Consider the following 5315-nt stretch of genomic DNA (forward strand, 5'->3'; position numbering starts at 1 on the left):
GACCAAATAGTGATTTTGGGGGTATGGCACAACCAACGAGTTCAACGACAGGATCATCTATGTCTGTGCATCCTTCAGGGCGCGAGTCTCAGTCTTCGGCTGGTAGAGTTCAAGGCAGGGGTATAGGTTCCAGTTCATGCGGTAATCAGAACTGTATCTAGGCTTTAGTGGGTTGACAAGACCAAGAGTCTTCACCAGACATTGTGATAATATATTGACCATTTGCTCTCACGATACTTATGCCTTGATAGACCCAGGATCTACTTTATCGTATATTACCCCGTTTGTCGCGGGGAAGTTTGGTATAGTGCCTGAAATACTTACTAATCCTTTTACTGTATCTACACCGGTCAGAGAATCGATTATTGCTAGACAGGTTACTGAGGTTCTACGGTGACAGTTTGTTGGCGTCAGACCTTAACCGATCTAGTTGAGCTAGAGATGATGGATTTTGATGCTATCATAGGCATGAACTGGTTGGTAGCTTGCTATGCCATAGTTAATTGCCGAGCAAAGGCAGCCAGATTTTATTTTTCGGGTGAGCCAGTCATTGAATGGGTGGGTAATACAGCGACACCCAGAGATAGGTTTATTTTCTATCTGAAGGCGAGGAAAATGATCGCCAAAGGGTGCATTTATCATATTGTGCGAGTTAGAGATGCAGATGCTGAGATACCTACACTTTAGTCTATTCTAGTAGTCAGAGTATGTAGATGTGTTCTAGATGAGCTTCCGGGTATTCCTACAGAGTGAGAGATCGATTTTAGCATCGATTTGCTTCCGGGAACTCAACCAATATCGATCCCTCTGTATGGAATGGCACCTTCCAAATTGAAGGAGTCGAGGAGCAGTTAAAAGATTTGATGGAGAAAGGTTTCATCTGACCCAGTACCTCACCTTGGGGTACACCGGTACTGTTTGTGTGGATGAAAGACGGCTCGCTGAGGATGTGAATCGATTATTGGAAGCTAAACAAGGTAACTATTAAGAATAAGTATCCACTTTCGAGGATCGATGACTTGTTTGATTAGTTGCATGGGGCTAGATGCTTTTCAAAGATAGATTTGAGGTCGGGGTACCACTAGGTCAGTGTTCAGGAGAAAGATATTTTTGAAACCAGCCTTCAGGACTCGATATGGCCACTTCGAGTTCTTTTTGATGCCCATCGGGTTGACAAATGCACCCGTCATATTTATGGACTTGATGAATAGCGTGTTCCGGCCATTTTTAGATCTTTTCGTAATAGTATTTATTGATGATATTCAGGTTTATTCACGTTCAGAGGAGGAGCATGCAGACCACCTGCGAGCGGTACTCCAAATCCTGGCCTAGACCTACCACTCTGACAGAGGTTCGTGGCTTTCTAGGCTTAGAAGGCTACTACCGGAGGTTTGTAGAGGGTTTTTCTTCCCTTTCGGCACCATTGACGAAGCTGACTCACAAAGCAGCTATGTTTCAGTGCACAGAGGCTTGCGAGCATAGTTTCCAAGAGCTTAATAACAGGTTAACCTCAGCGCCAATTTTAACACTTCCAGAGGGTCCAAAGGGTTATGCCGTGTATTGTGATGCCTCAGGAGTCGGCTTAGGATGTGTCATAATGCAACGTGGAAAGGTAATTGCGTATGCTTCAAGGCAGTTAAGGAAGCACGAGAGGAATTATCCGACCCACGACCTCGAGTTAGCTGCGGTTGTCCATGCACTTAAGCTATGGCGGCATTTTTATATGGTGTTCATGTGGATGTATTTATAGATCAAAAAAGCTTGCAATATATCTTCAAGAAAAAAGAGTTGAATTTGTGATAGAGGCGATGGCTAGAGTTATTAGAGATTACGATGTTAACATTCTTTATCATCCAGGGAAAGCTAATGTTGTAGCTAATGCCTAAAGTCGCCGATCTATGGGTAGCTTAGCACATGTAGAGGCTAAGAAAAGAAAATTAGCTAGAGAGCTTCATCAATTGGCTTGTTTGGGGGTTCAGTCAGTAGATTCTAACAATAGTGGAGTTGTACTCCAAAACACTACAAAATCATCTCTCATAGCTGAAGTAAAGGAAAGACAGTACTAGGACCTAGAGTTGGTTGAGTTGAGAGAGCAAGTTCCGCAACAAAAGAAGTCGTTGTTAGGGCTTAAGGAAGATGGGGTTCTCAGATACAGGGGTCGTCTGTGTATCCCAAATCTAGTAGGGCTACGAGATAGGATTATGTCAGAGGCACATTATCCGTGGTACTCCATTCATATTGGGTCGACGAAGATGTATCATGACATTAAGGATTTGTACTGATGGAATGATATGAAAAAGAACATTACTAAGTTTGTCGCCCGGTGTCCAAGTTGCCAGCAGGTGAAGGCAGAGCACCAGAATCCCGGAGAGCTAATGCAGACTATAGAGGTCCCGACATGGAAATGGGAGGCGATAAACATGGACTTTGTCACAGGTTTGCCTCGTTCTCATTGTAAGTTTGATTCTATATGGTTAATAGTCGATAGGTTCACGAAATCAACCCATTTCCTACTGGTCAGATCTACATATACAGTCGAAGATTATGTGAAGTCATATATTAAGGAGATAGTGCGGATGCACGTAGTACCAATATATATTATATCAGACCGTGGGGCCCAATTTACAGCACATTTTTGGAGGTCATTTCAGAGAGGCCTAGGGACTCAGGTGAATCTCAGCACAGCTTTTCATCCATAGGCTGATAGACAAGCCGAGCGCACAATTCAAATGCTTGAGGATATGTTATGAGCATGTGTGTTGGATTTTAAAAGAAGTTGGGATGAGCATCTACCTCTTATCGAGTTTGCATATAATAATAGTTACCACTCGAGTATCTAGATGGCTCCGTACGAGGCTTTATATAGGCGTAAGTGCAGATCTCCTATAAAGTGGTTTGATGTTGGAGAATCTGGGTTACATGGGCCAGACTTGGTTCAGCAGGCTGTAGAGAAAGTAAAGCTTATCCAAGAGCGATTGTTGAAAGCTCAGAGTCGTCAGAAGTCATATTCTAACGTGCAGCAACGAGACTTAGAGTTCGGGGTTGATGACTGGGTATTCTTAAAGGTGTCGCCTGTGAAGGGCGTGATGAGGTTTGGAAAGAAAGGCAAGCTTAGCCCACGGTATATTGGGCCTTATAGGATTAGTCGTAGAGTGGGCCACGTAGCTTATGAGTTAGATTTGCCCTCGGAATTAGAGTCTGTCCATCCAGTTTTTCACGTATCTATGCTACAGAAGTGCATTGGGAATCCTACCCAAGTGGTGCCCACTGATGATGTATAGATCATGGAGGGCTTATCGTACGAGGAAGTTCCAATTGCCATCCTAGACCGACAAATACGCAAGCTACGAAATAAGGAGGTAGCCTCCGTGAAAGTTTTATGGAGTAGCAAGAACTAGAAGAGATGACGTGGGAGACGAAGGAAGAAATGAAGTCTAAATACCCCCTCCTGTGGCTTGAGATGGATACTATATCCCAGCTCTATTCAGGTCAGTAGGTCATCAGGCAAGCTCTTATTTTTTACTTTTATTATTTATGATTGATGGCCGTGTGAGGCCAAGTATTGCTATTTATAGAAATTGGCCATGTGTGGCATGTATAGTATGTTTTCTGGCTGCATGCAGATTGGTTTTAGTCTAGTGTATGGAGGACTCTGGCAACATTTTCCAATTCTCTAAAAGTAAACATTCGAGGACGAATGTTCCTAAAGGAATGATGTTACACCCCATATTTTCGTACGTAAAAGTGCATCGTAAGCAAACCAATGTAAGACAAAAATGAGATCATCTCTGAAAGTATATAAATTAACTTAATCATGTTACATCGGGGGTTACAAATATTGAATATCATGAACAACAAGTACAAAGGGGGTTGGAAGGTTTCAGAAGCTAAAGGAATTGAAGAAAATAATGTTTCGTCAAAAGTCGACAAGTTGGGAATGTTATAACCCGTACCTTTGGGGTGAGACTAGGGTTTTTAACATGATAAGAGGTTTATGTTATAATTTATTTTAGTCTTATGATAGCCATTTGTTAATTTTTGAGGTCAATTGAGTTGTGGAACAAAATTCGATAAAAGTTATCACAAGTTACGTTCATAAGTTTTACCGAAATTTGGGTCAAATGTCACTGTGATTTTATCCAAATATAGTTAGAGTTACAGGGTGATCCACCCATCAAATTGAATATCTGTAAGTCTATTTTCTAAAACATTAAAATGTTTGTCTATACGACATCGTAGTAGATAGATATATATATTTTTGCGAGGCTGCGCAGACTACTAGGTGACAAGTAGGTGTGTCACCTACTTGCTTAAATGAGAGGACTAAATATGTCCAAAAAGGGGCGGGTCGTACAAAGAGCCCTTTTAAGGGCTTATCTCCTGAAAATATATCACTCATTATAGGCAGAATAGTCTAAATGATACTCATACTTGTGCCACTTTGTTATCTCGGTCCCCAAACTTAATGAAGTTTCATCTAGACACCTCTACTCGTTCAAAAGTAATATTTTAAACCCTTCTGACCGTGTGTGTTCCTCAATCGTCTCATTGTATCATCCACGTCAGATAAAAATATTCCACATCATTATTTTATTCACAAAAACTATTTTTAAAAAAGAAAAAGTTGAATCCTAAAGTTTTCTCTCACAAACACCTTCATGCCTTTCTCTTTCTGAAAATCACCCACTAGCAGGGACTGAGTTTCCTTGATTCAAGAAATGCAGGTGGGAAGTTGCAATTTGAGAGGATTGAGGGAATCAAACCCAGATGAAGAGCCAAGGGTAAAGAGAGCGGAAGCCATAGTCCCTAAGTGGCTATGTCCGCCCACACACACCTTTCCCTCTTCTGCTAAGGATCCACTCTTTCTCTCTTCTCTTCAATTTTTGCGCCTGTGTCCACAACTGTCCATGGCCATTACAATGATGAAAGCAAAATATCATACATAACCACTGTCATTTTTTAAGGCTTAATGGACTTAGACCGACCTATCACTGCACAGCCGCTACAACAACAAGTAGCAGTACAACAAGTGAGCTCTTTATCTGTTTCACTTCTCGCCTTTCTTCTTCGTCTTCTTCCATGAAACTCTCCAAATCTATTCTCAGTCCTGGAGAGGCGAAAGAAGATTGTTGTGTGTGCCCGGGGGGGGGGGGGTTGGTGAAAGAAGTAACTTAGAGAGGGAAGGGACTCGGCGAGGGTGGATTATTTGTTGTAGGTAAGTATTTATTTTTCTTTCTTTTTTTTAATTTTTTTTAGGTTTAGTTTTAATTTAGTAATCTATAAACTTTTAACTTCGCTTCTTACTATCGTGTAGT

The sequence above is a fragment of the Nicotiana attenuata genome, unplaced genomic scaffold (assembly GCF_001879085.1).
Source record: "Nicotiana attenuata strain UT unplaced genomic scaffold, NIATTr2, whole genome shotgun sequence".
Lineage (NCBI taxonomy): Eukaryota > Viridiplantae > Streptophyta > Magnoliopsida > Solanales > Solanaceae > Nicotiana > Nicotiana attenuata.